This window comes from Sciurus vulgaris (genome assembly GCF_902686455.1).
Source record: "Sciurus vulgaris genome assembly, chromosome: 5".
In the NCBI taxonomy this organism is placed as follows: domain Eukaryota; kingdom Metazoa; phylum Chordata; class Mammalia; order Rodentia; family Sciuridae; genus Sciurus; species Sciurus vulgaris.
In genome coordinates, this window is record NC_136465.1 from 50582426 (window position 1) to 50600328 (window position 17903).

At 42.5% G+C, this 17903-nt stretch overlaps 1 pseudogene across 1 annotated transcript; it reads left to right on the forward strand.

Annotated features, from left to right (window-relative positions):
* Nucleotides 1-9987: 9987 nt before the first annotated feature.
* Nucleotides 9988-12582, forward strand: LOC306662062 (chloride intracellular channel protein 4-like; annotated as a pseudogene). Its single transcript has one exon. The product of its transcript is annotated as a chloride intracellular channel protein 4-like (transcript).
* The last annotated feature ends 5321 nt before the right edge of the window (nt 12583-17903 follow it).

Here is a 17903-nt window from a genome sequence, read left to right on the forward strand (position 1 = left end):
GGGGAAAAGGTACATTCATACATTGCTGGTGGGACTGAAAATTGATGCAATCACTCAGGAAAGCAGTATGGAAATTCCTCAGAAAACTTGGAATGGAACCACTATTTGACCTGATTATACTACTCTTCAGTATATACCCACAGGACTTAAAATCAGCATACTACAGTGACACAACCACATGCAAAGTTTATTGCAGCTCAATTCACAACAGCTAAGTTATGAAACTAACCTAGATGCCCTTCAATAGATGAATGGATAAAGAAAATGTGGTATATATACACAATGGAATATTACTCAGTTATAAAAAAGAATGACTTTATGACTTTGGCCAGTAAATGGATGGAACTGGAGACTATCATGCTAAATGAAATAAGCCAACCCTAAAAAATCAAAGGCTGAATGTCCTGATATGCAGATGCTAACACAATAACTGGGTGAGAGAGAAATAGAAGTTCATTGTCTAGACAAAGTGGAATGAAGGCAAGGGTGGAGAGATGGGAATAGGAGAGACAGTAGATTGAATCAGACGTAACTTTCCCGTGTTCATATACAAATACACCACCAGTGAAACTCCACAGCACCGTACAACCAAAAGAATGGGATCCTAATTAGAATACGTTATACTCCATGTATGTGTAATATGTCAAAATACACTCTACTGCCATGTATATCTAAAAAGAACTTAAATATTTTAAAGAATAGAAATGTAGTGTCTGTTAGTAGACATCCATCTAGTTTCTTTCCACAGGCTGTCGTAACGGTGGCTGCTACACATACTCTTCTCTGGGACCCATATTCTTGGGCAACATTAGGCTCCACACATCCCACTTCTTTCTCAACTGTGTAGTCAAAGAACTAGAAAGACACATGAACAGAAACAGATGAACTAGAAAAACCAGGATTTTATGTACGTTGCTAGAAAAAGAGGAAGGCCATTGAAGCAAACATGTGAGGGGGAAAAGGGGAGACTCTGTAACTAACAGAGTACAACCCTAGCCTGGCCTGACCAAGGTCAGGGAAAATGACCCAGAGCTTTGATCAGCCAGGGTAGCTGAAAAGCCAGGGAGATCAAGCTGAGTGTCCACAAAGTTCTCCTCTGCCCTCCATACCGGTTTTCCTTAGATCCAGCCTCTTTGAGAGTGGGCTCTGGACTTGGACCTGGAGTCTGATGTGAATATGCTAAATCTAAAGTTCCCTCCACACCTAGGAGACCCAGGTCCCATCAACACCACTAGGCCAGGAGTTGTGCCAGCAAAGAATAAAGTACTGTCCCTGGAGCTGGTAATCCTGGTGGAAAGATTGTGCAGAGCACCTCGGATCTTGGGAAGATTGGCAGGGTGTGGGGTATGGTGCAGAATGGAGTCTGGTCTCACATGATACCTACAAGTCCTGTCTGCGTTGTGCTGCCACACAGTGGTTGAGTTGTGGGAGAGTTTAAGTCCATAACCGGAGTTGAGTTTCCCAGGTTACCCAAAAAAAAAAAAGAGTCATACAGTCAGTCACTGCCCACCAGCAGCCCTAGAGGTGGGCTGAGGAGTGGCTCCTGGGCTGCTAGGAAGCTGGAGGGTAGAGCTTGGTCCCTGCACCAGCCGCACACACCAGCTGTGGATGAAGGGAGGAGGCAATGCTGCCTTAGTGAGGGAGATTCAGTATGGACTGAAGTTGTTCTGGGAGACAGGAGGGGACTAGAGGATGACAGTCTTGGTTGGAGTGGTGGTATCCATAGCATGATTTGTGGCGGACATGAAGGATGATGGTATAGAGGACAAAGGTGAGTGCATGATCAATAACTGGTGATACAGTGAACAGAGAGGTATTGTGGAACCACAGTGGAAAGCTTGCAGGGGCCACAGGTGGGGAGAAATAAGGGGCAGGCAGAATGGAGGTGCAGGACGCTGCATTCTGTTTTACCCTCCAAGGCTCCATGTCATCCTCCGTGGTACTCCTCTTCTTCAGAGCCAGAACCACCTTCTGCAAGGTGGCTAAGTCTTCCTCCACAGAAACAAGAGGAGGCTTAGGAGGTGTAGCAGCTCACCTCAATGCCACTGGCTGTGGCAGAGGCAGCTACGGGGCCATTGCGTGGGTCTTTTCTGTTGTAGGGCCTCTGACTAGCAGCAGGGTAGCTCCCTGATGGGTTAGTTGAAGACTTCTCCCCCTGCACCCCTTCTCCTGACTCCTGGGAGCATGGAAAACTGGGCAGAAGGTCTTCATCCAACCCTTTCTTTACCCATTTGTCTGGAAGCCTGCAGCATCCTGGCGCCGGATCAGGGAGCACTGCTGTCTCTGCATCAGGCTGCACCAAAGTCAGCACGTCTACAACAGGACTGTGCCACCTGGGGGCAGCATGGCTGTCAGAGGAGACCTTCACTGGAGGCTCCTGGCCCCTCTCTTGCTTGGTGTTTCCCTCCTGAGGCCCAGGAGTTGGCTCCAGGGCAGTGAGTTCTTCCTGTGTCTCCAGAAGCTTGGAGGGTGCTAATTCCCCATTGCTAGAGGCATCCATTTCCCAATTGTCCTGCATGTCTGTCTCTTTGCTCCTCTCCTCCTCCTCCTCCTCCTCCTCCTCCTCCTCCTCCTCCTCCTCCTCCTCCTCCTCCTCCACTCCCCACTCCTGTGCCACAGCAGCAGCTGCCACTGCTGCTGCAATCAGTTCCTGTGGCTGCTCTTGGGTCCTCACCTCTTGTTTGCTTTTCCAAGGAAAAGGGAGGTATGTGACCGGGTGTCACGGGCACCCGGTGTGGTGGACCTGCTTAGGTGGCAAAGCAGTAGGATGGATCTGGGCCCAGGAGAAGGGATCCTGAGGTTCTGGAAGATTGGAACCTCCCTGAGTTGCTGGCAGATAGTGCAGGCTTTTTCCTGGGATCCCGGGCCATCGGGAGGATCCCCAGAGAGGAATGCTCCTCCCATAGGAAAGGACCTATGGAGCATCCAGCTGAGTCAGGTACAGGTACACAAAGAGGGGGATTTTGGTGGAAGTGTCTGCAGGCAGGGCTGATGGCAGATGCTGGGGCAGCGGGGTGATCCCGCCCAGGAGCTGGACCCCGGCAGTCAGGCCAATGGGCGGGCTATAGGCAGACAGGGCCAGATGGTCCGCGACCGCGCTTGCTGAGGAGGCTGCCCATTCAGAGCACGTGGTGCAAGTCCAATCCCGAGAGGAGAGAAGAGAACAGGGGAGCTGGGGCTTAACACCGTCAACTTCCGTTGCTCAACCGCGCACTGTTGAGTCCAGTTCTTGTGACGTCTGTCTGGAACAGGTGACGGGGAAGGGCGCGCAGGGAGCTCGCGGGGAAGAAGGGTTGGTGAAGAGAAAGTCCCCAGGGCAAAGAGCGAGGCCCGCTGTCCACTGCTGGGCTGCGCTTTTTAGCTGGGGACTCCCTGCTTTCCTCGCAGGTGTGTGGCGCCATGGGGCCACTGTGTGTGGAGCTGGGACTGCGGCCAGATCCCACAGTGCTCCTGGGTCCTGGGTAATGGTTCCCAAGGCTCGGCGGTGCCCGGCCCAGGGTGCTGGCTTGGGCACCCATTCTGCGTGTCACCCTCCTCTGGACCATTAAGAGGGGTGGAGTGTGGGGTGCGGGGGATGCTGGGACGTGGAAGGGCGATGTTTGTGGTGAAAGCACAGCCTCAGGGCAACTCAGATCCTTCCAGGCCCCTCCACCCACATCTCCAGTTCCTGGCTTCCACCTTGCTTTTCAAGGCATGTTCTCTCAAGGTCAGTGCCTCATCTGCTGTGCCTGGACTTCTGCGGAGAGCTGGTGCCCCTGAGCTGCCACCTGCCCTATCCCCTCCTTTTAATCAGAATCTATTCACTTCTTTGAAGGCCGTTAGTAAGAGCACAGTAACACCTTTCCTGAGGTCAGTTACCTGATAGTTGCCCAGCCAGGCCCTGAATCTAGACTGTGCGACTGCACAGCATCTCTGCTCCCTGGTGCCTCTGTATATATTTAACAGGCAGTACCCTTTTTTTTTTTTTTTTTTTTTTTTTTGTACTCTTTGAGTCTTGAGCACCATGTCCAATGAACAAGGAGCACGTGCACCCCTGCCCAAGAGGAGGTCCATGAACTAACCAAGACCCACACTGGGCTCCAGTCTCAGATTGTAGGGTGCCAGTAGTCAACAGAACACCTTCCCTCCATCTCTCTTCCAGGTGAACTCTGCAGATTTCTTCCTGACCGTGTTGGAAGGATTCAAATACGAAAATGTCATGTTCTAGATCCATTTGTGTTTATTCCGTGTTTATTCCATATAGATAAGGGAGGTGTGGCCTCCCTGAAATAAGTCTAGGAAGCAAACATTTCATTGATTTTTCAACTTGATAGGGTAGCAATGTGTTAAACTCAAGTGAGATCCGCAAATATGGTCTTTTGAGCATGCCAGCTGAGACCACTCTTCACCATGTATTATTGAATTCTTAATGACAGTTTTGGTATCCAAGAGAGAAAACATTCTCTTGGGTGTCAGAACAAGGGAAACAGATAATTGTCTTAGGATCTGAGAGCCTCAACTTGATGAGAAAAATTTGGAAACCCACTTGTCTTGATGGGGACTGATCTTGTTTCTCTGGCTTCCTTCATCACAGTGTTTGTCTCTCTTGTGTGAGTAACTTGTATCAGACTTGTATCAGGCACGTGGAGTACAGAACTTTCAGAACCAGAAATCATAGAGATCAGTAAAAATATTTTTCATACATGTTTCAGTTTTAAAACTCTTAACAGTGATCCTGCATATTCTACCTATTGCAAAATTTGTCCGCACCCTCTGCTCATAAGACCCGTTGGGTACTATGTCAGAGAAAGTTTGGGCTTCTGTCCCCTATGAACTTTAAGACTGGGAGGACACAAGAGGTTTTTCTCAGACCCAAGCTCTGTTAGAAAATATCAAAACTCATCATAAGCTCCTTGTGACCTCTCTAGGAGCAAAGATGATCTACATTTATGGCCTTTAACCATAGTTCTTTGATATCATTCAAAGAGCTTTCAATAAGGAATCAGGTTTTGTTTGTTTCTTTGAATGAACATAAGCTGGCACAAATTAAGGACAAACATTTCCTATGTTCCTCCAAAATCTTTCACAAGAAGATTCACACCAGTTTATTTTGAATAACTGCTTATCCATCAACCGCTGGATGAACAAACACACAGTGGTACACCCATAAAATGGAATAGTACTCAGCAAAACAAAGAAATGTGCTGCAGACATACATAAAACTGTGGCTTCTTCCCAAAATTATTATTCTTGGTCAAAGGAGTCAAAGAGACTACATTGTTAGAAATAATTATGTGCATTTCTGAAAAATAAGGACATATCTATAATGATGGGGAACAGATTAGCACCTGCCCAAGGATGTGGAGAGCTACCATGCAGAAAGATAGAAGACAGGGCACAGGAAGAAGTGTGCAGAAACAATTTTTTAGTAAGATATAGGTCAATTTTCTTAACTGGGATAATGGTGCTATGGGAATATGCAACCACTAAATGTGAAATTGTGTTATTTCAGTATGTGAAGCTCATGGTGGGTCAGTTCTATTCTGATATGAACATGTTTAAAAAGTCAGGCACAGTAGTATTTTTTGTCAAATGTTCACCACTGAAGAAATAGAGAGAGTGGTGTTTGTTACTTGACATCCCTTCCAGTTTCTTCCTGCAGGCTGTTTTAAAGGTGGCTACTTCACCCCATTTCCCTGGGTCCTTCTCCCTGGGACCCAGAAAATTTAGGTAGGTTGGACTCCACACATCTCCATGTACACATGCCATTTCTTTCCCCGCCACGTAGTCAGAGCTAGGAAGATGTGCAAACTGAAACAGATGTACTAGAAACAACAGAATTTCACTGGGGAAAGAGGAAAGTCATTGAGACTCACAAGTGAGGAGAAAGGGTGCCCCTGTAAGTAGCACTGGACCCCCTAATCAGATCCAAGGCCAGGGAATTACTCAGAGCCTGGGTAGCCATCAAGTCCAGTGGTGGAGTCAAACTGAGTGTTCATAATAGTTTCCTTTAGTCCACACTGGCTGCCTCAGATTCAGCATAGATAAGACAGGGTTCCAAACATGGACCTGAGCCTGGGGTGGGGCGGGGTTCTTGCTAAACTAAATTTCCCTCTACTCCTAGGAGTTGCAGGTCCCCAAAGCATTGCAGGACCAGGTATGGTGCTGACAACAGTGAGGTGCTGTCCCTGGAACTAGTCTTTCTGGTGGCAAGATCCAAGGCAGACCTTGGGGCTGCGCCCCTGTGTACAGCACCTGGATTCTTGGGAAAAGCTGGCCAGCTATTGAGTGATGTGCCCAGCGGGGTACAGGATGATGTAATACCTGCAAATCCTGGTTAACCTGTGCTGTCACTTAGCAGTTAAATTGTGGGGGAGTTTAAGCCCATAGCTAGTGCTGGGGTTCCAGGTTGCCTAAAGAGAAAGAGTTCTGCTGCTGCTGCCCGTGAGCATCCCTAAGGGTGGACTGGGGGTTGGCTGCTGCACTACTGGGGTGCTACGGCGTTGTTCTTGGTCCCTGTACCTGCTGTTCCCACCACATACAGAACAAGAAGTGGAGTCAATGATGCCACTAGGGGGCAGATACCCAGACCTGTGAAGCACTCCATAGCATGGGCCAGATTTGTCTTGGGAGGTAGGAGGATACTGGCAGATGACGGCCGTGGAAGAAGGGATGGTATTCCTAGGCTCACTTGCAGCAGGCTTGGAGGATGACAGGCAGAGGTTCTGCCTGCAAGCAGGGAGGTCAGTACGCAGTTCAGGACTGGGAGCACGACAAGCAGAGGAGGGTTCTAAAAAGAGGCTCTCCATTGTTGCCCAGGCAGGCTGAAAAGTGGTTTGTGGGACAAAAGGAAGGTTCAAGCTGGAGTTGGAGGTGGGAGCAGACCTGAGGTATAGAGGGAATAGTGTAGAATGGTCCTTTTGCAGGCTGCCCATGCTACCTATGGTCTTGGACTGGGAGAATGTGCATGAGCTGCTGTTGGGCCCCAGGGGAGATTAGAAAATCACAGCCATAAAAGGTGGAATATCTATCTTTTCTCCATTGCATATTTTTGGCACCTTTGTCTAGTATGAGAAAATAGTATTTATTTGGGTTTGTGTCCGTGTCCTCTATTCTGTACCATTGATCTACCTTTCTATTTTGGTGCCAATACCATGCTGTTTTTGTTACTATTGCTTTGTAGCATAGTTGAAGTTCTGGTATTGCAATACCCCCTGCTTCACTCTTCCTGTTAAGGATTGCTTTAGCTATTCTGGTTTCTTATTCTTCCAGATGAATTTCATGATTGCTTGCTCTATTTCTGTAAGGTACGTCATTGGGATGGATTTTAATTGGAATTGCATTGAATCTGTATAGCACTTTAGGTAGTATGGCCATTTTGACAATATTAATTCCACCTATCCAAGAACATGGGAGATCTTTCCATCTTCTAAGGTTTTCTTTAATTTCTTTCTTTAGTGTTCTGTAGTTCTCATTATAGAGGTCTTTCACCTCTTTTGTTAGATTGATTCCCAAGTATTTTATTTTTTTTGAAGCTATTGTGAATGGGGTAGTTTTCCTAACTCCTCTTTCTGAAGATTCATCACTTACGTATAAAAATGCACTGGATTTGTGAGCATTGATCTTATATCCTGCTACTTTACTGAATTCACTTATGAGTTCTAAAAGTTTTCTGGTGGAATTACCTGGTTCCTCTAAATATATAATCATATCATCAGCAAATAGGGATAGTTTGAGTTCCTCTTTTCCTATTCGTATCCCTTTAATTTCTTTTGTCTGTCTAATTGCTCTGGCTAGAGTTTCAAGGACGATGTTGAATAGAAGTGGTAAAAGAGGGCCTTGTTCCAGTTTTTAGGGGAAATACTTTCAGTTTTTCACTTATAGAATGATATTGGTCATGAGTTTAGCACAGAAGGCTTTTACAATGTTAACGACTTAACATTACTTAATGTTACAATGTTAAGGAATGTTCCCACTATCCCTATTTTTTCTAGTGTTTTGAGCATAAAGTGATACTGTATTTTATCAAATGCTTTTTCGGCATCTATCGAAATAATCATATGATTCTTGACTTTAAGTCTGTTGATATGGTGAATTATATTTATTGATTTCCAGATGTTGAACCAACCTTGCATCCCTGGGATAAAACCCACTTGATCGTGGTGCACTATCTTTTTAATATATTTTTGTATGCAATTTGCTAAAATTTTGTTGAGAATTTTTGCATCGATGTTCATTAAGGATATTGGTCTGAAATTTTCTTTCCTCAATGTGTCTCTGTCTGGTTTAGGTATCAGGGTAATATTGGCTTCATAGAATGATTTTGGGAGGGTTCCCTCCTCTTCTATTTCATGAAATACTTTGAGGAGCATTGGAATGAGCTCTTCTTTAAAGGTTTTGCAGAACTCGACTGAGAACCCATCTGGTCCCGGACTTTTCTTTGTTGGTAGGCTTTTGATGACTTCTTCTATTTCATTACTTGAAATTTGTCTATTTAAATTGTGTATGTCCTCCTGGTTCAGTTTAGATAATTCATATGTCTCTAGAAACCTGTTAATGTCTTCAATATTTTCTATTTTGTTGGAGTATAGATTTTCAAAATAACTTCTAATTATGTTTTGTATTTCACTCGTGTCTGTCATGATATTTCCTTGTTCATTCTGAATTTTAGTAATTTGAGTTTTCTCTCTCCTTCTCTTTGTTAGTGTGGCTAAGGGTTTATCAATTTTGTTTATTTTTTCAAAGAACCAACTATTTATTTTGTCAATTTTTCGATTGTTTCTTTTGTTTCAATTTCATTGATTTCAGCTCTGATTTTAACTATTTCCTGTCTTCTTCTACTATTGGTGTTGGTCTGATCTTCTTTTTCTAGGGCTTTGAACTGTAGTGTTAGGTTGTTTATTTATTGATTTCTTTTTCTTCTTTTATTGAATGCACTCCATGAAATAAATTTTCCTCTAAGTACTGCTTTCATAGTGTCCCACAAATTTTGATATGATGTATCTTTGTTCTCGTTTACCTTTAAGAATTTTTTTGTTTCCCTCCTGATGTCTTCTGTTATCCAATCATCATACAAGAGCGTATTGTTTAATCTCTAGGTGTTGGAGTAGTTTGTTTTTTAGTCTGTCATTTATTTCTAATTTCAATCCATTATGATCTGATAGAATACAAGGAAGTATCTCTATCTTTTTGTATTTGCTAACATTGACTTTGTGGCATAGAATATGGTCTATTTTAGAGACAGATCCATGTGCTGCTGAGAAGTAAGTGTATTCGTTCTTTGTTGGATGGTATATTCTATATATGTCTGTTAAGTCTAAATTATTGATTGTGTTATTGAGATCTATGGTTTCTTTGTTCAATTTTTGCTAGGAAGCTCTGCCCAGTGGTGAGAGAGGTGTGTTAAAATCGCCTAGTATTATTGTGTTGTGGTCTATTTGATTTCTGGAATTGAGAAGGATTTGTTTGACATACATGGATGAGTCACTGTTTGGGGCATACATGTTTACGATTGTTAGTTATGTCTTACTGATTTATGCTTCCCTTAAGCAGTATGATGTTGGGACTAATGACACGTTAACTAACTCAGGCTGACTCCTTACTCCCTGGCGAGTGAGCAAGATCAAGGCCTCAAAGGCGGTTTCAATAGTTAATGACGATGAATTGGACCACCGTCAGGGATTGGTTAACAATAGTTCCGTGAGCGTGATCAGCTCGTGCTTGCCATATAGTCTTATGGGACTTTTGCCTGCGTGAACACCCCATGCCTTGCTGACCTTTAAGCTGATTGGTTCCCGCCTAGCCCCCACCCTACATAAAAGCTGTGTGATTTCCTCAATAAACGAGCTCCTGGCGCAGGGCGTGGGGCGGTGCTGAGGAGCTGAGGCCACAGCCAGCTCCATGCCAGGACTGCAGCGCGACGGAGCCGGCAGCTAGAGTACCCGGAGCAGGAGCAGCAGCCGCGCTGCCATTCGCGGAGCCCAACCGAACCAGCCATGGCAGTTGTCGATGCCGCTGAACGGGCTGAAGGAGGAGGACAAAGAGCCCCTCATCGGAGCTCTTCGTGAAGGCTGGCAGTGACGGCGAAAGCATAGGAAACTGCCCCTTTTCCCAGAGGCTCTTCATGATCCTTTGGCTCAAAGGAGTCGTATTTAGTGTCACAACTGTTGACCTGAAAAGGAAGCCTGCTGACCTGCAGAACTTGGCTCCCGGGACCCACCCACCATTTACAACTTTCAACAGTGAAGTCAAAACGGATGTAAATAAGATTGAGGAATTTCTTGAAGAAGTCTTATGTCCTCCCAAGTACTTAAAGCTCTCACCAAAACACCCAGAATCAAATACTGCTGGAATGGACATCTTTGCCAAATTCTCTGCTTACATCAAGAATTCAAGGCCAGAGGCTAATGAAGCGCTCGAGAGGGGACTCTTGAAAACACTGCAGAAACTGGACGAGTACCTGAATTCCCCACTTCCTGACGAAATCGATGAGAACAGCATGGAGGACATTAAGTTTTCCACACGTAAATTTCTGGATGGCAATGAAATGACATTAGCCGATTGCAACCTGCTGCCCAAGCTGCACATCGTCAAGGTGGTGGCCAAAAAATACGGCAACTTTGATATTCCCCAAGGAATGACTGGCATCTGGAGATACCTAACCAATGCCTATAGTAGGGACGAGTTTACCAACACCTGTCCCAGCGATAAGGAGGTTGAAATAGCATACAGTGATGTCGCCAAAAGACTTACCAAATAAAATAGCACTTCTGAGAGATGTCTTCAGATCTTCCCCTAAGAATATGCTTTTCCTAACAGACTGCTCATCTTCCTATAAAGTAGAAATGTATTTTGCATGAATATGCAGTTATTCAAGGTTAGGATCAAGGATAGACAAGATATAGTAGTTATCTTAAAATATACACTCCTAAGCAGTATTATTCTAAGACCCTCTCACCCTGCCTACCTCCCTCCCAGTGTATCCTCCTCCTCTGACTTTAGGACACTCCATCACAGACCCTTCACTTGAGAGGCAGTTTGCCATCTCTCCGGAGTCCTCACCATTCTGTGTATAGATGGCAGAACTTTTGAGGTGCAATGTTTAGCTGTTAAAATAGTAACCATGACATCAGTCAACCCCAAGCTGGTGCATAATACAGGTACAGAAGAATTTATGTATTTTTTTGGAATTTTGTAGTATTTAGTAAGAGTATATGAAAGGATTGCTACTGTATCAGAAATACTCTTTCAGTTTAGTCTATCCTAGATACGTACTGAAAGATATCACTACCAGAGAAGGGCGCCTTCCACAGAAAGTCACTACAAATCCTGCTGTTCTTTATAGACAGATTTTTAGTTTTGCCTGAAATCATTCATCCTTCATACAGATTGGATCATCTGACGCTATGCGGAAGGTGCAAGTTTAGAGGGAGGACTGGTATTCTCAAGGTCGCCAGCATTTTGTTCTTAGGAGGGAAACCAGTGGACGCCTGATACTCTGTGTTGTTAGTCCTGTGTTTCGCCCAGTGCCATTCATTCGGAACAGGATCAGCTGCAGTTTAAAAAGCTCCTTTAGGTAACCATACACCCTGCTGTTTGTAGATTTTTTTTTGAGCAACACTACATACCCTGACACTTAGTTGACTTAGCTCTTGCAGTGCAATGATTAACGATGTAAAAATTAATGAGTCCAGAAATAAGTCTAAAGAATGTAGAGTGGGTTTGTCAAAATATCAAGTATATTTTGTTTCTAAAGCATATTTAATGCGGATTAAATCTGGAGAGCGCATTATCCTTTCTGTTTTGAAAACTAAAAAGCATACCTTACCAACTCTCATGCCGCCCGATTACTGTCAGACTTTGCACGACAGATCGCAGTGTTAGGGTGAGTGCACGTTCACCCAACTGGCCTGATCTTGGTCTCTGTGCTTCCTTGAGTTAAATTTTTCTGCAGCCGCATTGATTGAGGAATAGCACTCTACTATGTGCTTTTGACTTTTGTTATTTAAATTGAGGTCCTCAATTAGAAGTTATTTGTGCTCTAACAAAGAACAATGAACTTGGTGAACGTGGAACAAATGTTTGCTATGTGTTTTATTTATTCAAAAAACAAAACCAAGATGGACTTTCTTAGTACTGCTCCAAAGACTGTGGTTATAATAACATTTTTATACCTAACTTGTTTAAGAAGTGCTATTTCTCATAGGCGTTTCTTTCCTTTTTATTTGCTTTAAGAATTTTAAGAATATTGCTTTAAGATGGCAGTGTTTTCTCCCCTTTGATATGCTAACATTTAGTAAGCACTGGCTTTGTGGACGCAGCCTGACTTTTATAAGCACACTGCATTTTTAACCTCAGTAATTAGCTTAGTATAGGAAGCTAAGGAAAAGCTCCGGATGGCATCCGTGTGGTCAGGGAGATTCCTTGGCCTTGCCTTTTGTAGAACTGTTGCTGATCAGATTTTAAGCCCCTGTCTTTTTGTAACTGAGGGTTGGATGGTTTACTTGGTTCCAGAAGGAAGCACCGCCTGGCACCCATCGAGAGCTGAGCTGAGCTGCGGTCACCTGGGGGGAGCAGTGTCCCGTGCCCCCGGGGCGCAGCAGGTCTCGGGGCGCAGCAGGTCTCTGCACCCCCACAGTCTTCACATTTTAAACAGGACAGTTTGGCCTCCGGGTGATACTGAACCACACCTACTAGCTTAAAGCTGAGGGAGATTTGAGAGAAGGGGCGGCTGTCCTTTAGAGAATGGAGGGCCAGGTGACAGAGTGGGAGCTCCTGGAGAAAGCGCTGCCCTGCCCGAGAGGAGCCGGCGGAGGCCCACCGGAAAGAGTCCCCTGCAGGGCTGCGTTCCCTCATTTTTATTTACCAGTGACTACACTTGGCCATCTCTCTGAATGTCCAAGGAAGGCAAGTCTTTATGGTTTTGATGAAGGCAGAATTATTTTTCTCTGTAGAAAGACAGATTTTTTTCTATCAAGGAATTAGTCAAACATGATTTAGATTGGTGACTGCTTAAAGGCTAGCAAAGAGACAGGTCCTGCACCCAGCTTTTACCCCACTGTGTGTCTGTGGGAGGCCCTGAGCTTACAGGCTTGAGAGAGGGACATAAAAATGCTTGTGGCAATTCAAATAGTATTAGACTTGACATAAGGAAATCATCTGATTTTATTTCCTCAGCTAAAAAATAATTCCCCTTCATTTCATTATACTTCTTTAAAGAGATTGGAGTCTGAATGGAAAGAAAGTTTCATCATTTTCCAAGGGACGCTGAGAAATTACAGTTGGAAAGTCTGTACTATTCCAGTTGATATCATTTCCTTTTTTTAAAAATTAGATTTCAGTAAAATTCAGATAAGTTTTATTTCTTGGTAACTTTGGCTCTCACAACTCTAACCCTTTGAACAGTCTGTATACAATTAAGAGATTTCTGACATTTATTCTTACACTGCTTGGATCAGTTCTAGAATTTAGGCATTTTTACTTCTGTTGAGTTTTGAATCTCTCCAGAGTGGCATGCAGATAGTTTTATATTTCTGTGCGTTAAAGAAAAGCCCACTTAGAAAAGTATCTACAAAGTAAAAAGGAGAGGAAATAGAAATTATTTTTTCATGAACATTTTGATACACATTTCATCAAACTAATTGGTTCACGAATTTCTTACACTGGTTATAATCAATATTTAATTCAAAGAGAGGGAAGCATTCATTATTGATATTTATAGGCTTTTAAAATTCCATCCTTTACAGATTATCAAGGTTGGGGCAACCAAAATTATATTTTTATCTTGGGAAAAAACAAAACTCCCAAGTCATAATGTTAAACAGAATTGGAGTATTTTCTTTAGAGTTTCTTGAATAGGCAAATGAAAGCTTACTATAGAATGCTTGTATTTTCTTTTCTCTCTCTGGAACATCAACACCAGTATATTGCTGGCAGCTATTGTATTAAAAAATAAAATATATTTTCACTATCACAAAAAAAAAAAAAAAAAACGAGTTCCTGCTGTGACGGGTCTCCCTGACGCATCTGATTGTCCTCTGCCTGGAGGGCTGGGAGCGGGCAGTCAGTTGGCCTTACCTATCCCGGTCTGACCTTGTTGGGGAGTGTCCCCTTCCCTTGCCGCTGGTCGAGAAGAGCAGGGGGCTTAAGACCCCAACAGTATGAAATGTCCTTCTTTATCCCTTCTGACTAACTTTGGCTTGAAGTCCACATTGTCTGATATGAAGATGGATACTCCGGTTTTTTTGCTGAGTCCATGTGCATTGTATGTTTTTTCCCACCCTTTCACCTTTAGTCTGTGGGTATCTCTTTCTATGAGATGAGTCTCTTGCAGGCAGCATATTGTTGGATCTTTCTTTTTCTTTTTCTTTTTCTTTTTTTTTTTTTTTTTTTTTTTGTGGTGATGGGGATTGAACCCAGGGCCTTGTGCTTGCAAGGCAAGCACTCTACCAACTGAGCTATCTCCCCAGCCCCCTGGATCTTTCTTTTTTAATCCAATATGTGAGTCTATGTCCTTTGATTGATGCGTTCAGGCCATTAACATTCAGGGTTATTATTGAGATATGATTTGTATTCCCAGTCATTTGGCTCATTTTTGTTTTTTAACACAACTTGGTTTCCTCTTTATTTGGCTGTTCCTTTAGGGTAGTTCCTCCCTTTGCTGATTTACATCATTGTTTTTCATCTCTTCCTCATGGAATATTTCCTGAGAATGTTCTCTAGTGCCGGCTTTCTTTCTGTAAATTCTTTTAGCTTTTGTTTATCATGGAACGATTTTATTTCGTCATCAAATCTGAAGGTAAATTTTGCTGAGTATAAGATTCTTGGTTGGCATCCATTTTCTTTCAGAGCTTGAAAAATGTTGTTCCAGGCCTTCTAGCTGTTAGGGTTTGGGTTGAAAAATCTTCTGATATTCTTATTGGTTCCCCCTGAATGTAATTTGATTCTTTTCTCTCGCGGCCTTTAAAATTCTGTCTTTATTTTGTATGTTAGGTATTTTCATTATAATGTGCCTTGGTGTGCGTCTATTGTAATTTTGTATATTTGGAGTCCAATAAGCCTCTTGTACTTGATTATCCATTTCATTCTTCAGATTTGGGAAATTTTCTGATATTATTTCATTGAATAGATTGTTCATTCCTTTGGTTTGTTTCTCTAGGCCTTCCTCAATCCCAATAATTCTTAAATTTGGCCTTTTCATGAAATCCCACAATTCTTGTAGATTCTGTTCATGATTTCTTACCATCTTCTCTGTTTGGTTAACTTTGTTTTCAAGATTAAATATTTTGTCTTCAATGTCTGCTGTTCTGTCTTCTAGGTGTTCTATCCTATTGGTCATGTTTTCTATGGAGTTTTTAATTTGGTTTATTGTTTCCTTCATTTCAAGGAATTCTGTCTGTTTTTTTTTTTTTTTCCAGTATCTCTAACTCTTTATTGAAATGATCTTTTGCTTTCTGCATTTGCTCTTTTCACTGTTGAGTGGTGCGATTGTTCAAAGCCTGCATTTGCATGTCATCTCATCATTTGCTTCTCTGATCGTTTTAATTATGTACATTCTGAACTCCCATTCTGACATTTCTTCTGTCATGCTGTCATTGGATTTTTTTTTTTTTACATTCTGTGTTTTTTTTTTAATTGTAAACAAATGAGATACATGTTGTTTCTCTGTTTGTACATGGAGTAAGGCATACCATTTGTGTAATCAAAAATTTACATAGGGTAATGTTGTTTGATTCATTCTGTTATTTTTTCTCCCCCCCCACCCCTCCTACCCCTATTTTCCCTCTATACAGTCCCTCCTTCCTCCATTCTTGCCTCCCTCCCACCCCCCATTATGTGTCATCACATACCAGCAAGATCATTTGTCCTTTGGTTTTTGGAGATTGGCTTATCTCACTTAGCATGATATTCTCCAATTTCATCCATTTGCCTGAAAATGCCATAATTTTACTATTCTTTATGGCTGTGTAATATTCCATTGTGTGTGTGTGTGTGTGTGTGTGTGTGTGTGTGTGTGTGTGTGTGTATATATATATATCACAGTTTCTTTATCCATTCATCAATTGAAGGACATCTAGGTTGGTTCCACAATCTGGCTATTGGGAATTGAGCAGCTATGAACATTGATGTGGCTGTATCTCTGTAGTATGCTGATTTTAAGTCCTTTGGGTATAGGCCAAGGAGTGGGATAACTGGGTCAAATGGTGGGTCCATTCCAAGCTTTCTGAGGAGCCTCCACACTGCTTTCCAGAGTGGCTGCACTAATTTGCAACCCCACCAGCAATGTATGAGTGTACCTTTTCCCCATATCCTTGCCAACACCTGTTGTTGCTTGTATTCTCGATAATCACCATTCTAATTGGGGTGAGATGGAACCTTAGGGCAGTTTTGATTTCCATTTCTGTAATTACTAGAGATTTTGAACATTTTTTTCATATATCTCTTGATTGCTTGTAGATCTTCTTCTGTGAAGTGTCTGTTCATTTCCTTAGCCCATTTGTTGATTGGGTTATTTGTATTCTTGGTATAGAGTTCTTTGAGTTCTTTATAGATTCTGGAGATTAGTGCTCTATCTGAAGTATGAGTGGCAAAGATATTCTCCCACTCTGTAGGTTCTCTCTTCACATTGCTGATAGTTTCCTTTGCTGAGAGAAAGCTTTTTAGTTTGAATCTATCCCAGATATTGATTCTAGCTTTTATTTCTTGTGCTATGGGAGTTTTGTTAAGGAAGTCTGATCCTAAGCCAACAAGGTGAAGATTTGGACCTACTTTTTCTTCTATAAGATGCAGGGTCTCTGGTCTGATCCAAGGTCCTTGATCCATTGTGAGTTGAGTTTTGTGCAGAGTGAGAGATAGGGGTTTAGTTTCATTCTGTTGCATATGGATTTCCAGTTTTCCCAGCACCATTTGTTGAAAAGGCTATCTTTTCTCCATTGCATATTTTTGGCACCTTTGTCTAGTATGAGAAAATTGTACTTATTTGGGCTTGTGTCCATGTCCTCTATTCTGTACCATTGATCTACCTGTCTATTTTGGTACCAATACCATGCAGTGTTTGTTACTATTGCATTGTTATAGTTGAAGTTCTGGTATTGCGATACCCCCTGTTTCATTCTTCCTGCTAAGGATTGCTTTAGCTATTCTGGGTTTCTTATTCTTCCAGATGAATTTCATGATTGCTTGCTCTATTTCTCTAAGGTACATCATTGAGATTTTAATTGGAACTGTATTGAATCTGTATAGCACTTTTGGTACTATGGCCATTTTGACAATATTAATTCTGCCTATCCAAGAACATGGGAGATCTTTCCATCTTCTAAGGTCTTCCTCAATTTCTTTCTTCAATGTTTTGTAGTTTTAATTGTAGAGATCTTTTACCTCTTTGGTTAGATTGATTCCCAAATTTTTTTTTTTTTTGAGGCTATTGCAAAGGGAGTTGTTTTCCTCATTTCCCTTTCAGATGTTTCATCACTTGTGTATAAAAATGCTTTCGATATATGCATGTTGATTTTATAGCCTGCTATTTTGCTGAATTCATTGATGAGGTCTAGAAGTTTTCTGGAGGAGTTTTTGGAACCTCTAAATATAGAATCATGTCATCAGCAAATAGTGACAGCTTAAGTTCCTCTTTTCCTATTCGTATCCCTTTAATTTCTTTAGTCTGCCTAATTGCTCTGGCTAGAGTTTCGAGGACAATGTTGAATAGAAGTGATGAAAGAGGACATCCCTGTCTTGTTCCCATTTTTAAAGAGAATGGTTTCAGTTTTTCTCCATTAAGAATGATGTTGGCCATGGGCTTAGCATAAATAGCCTTTACAATGTTCAGGTATGTTCCTACTATCTCTATTTTTTCTAGTATTTTGAGCATGAAGGGGTTTTGTATTTTGTCGAATGCTTTTTCGGTGTCAATTGAAATAACCATATGA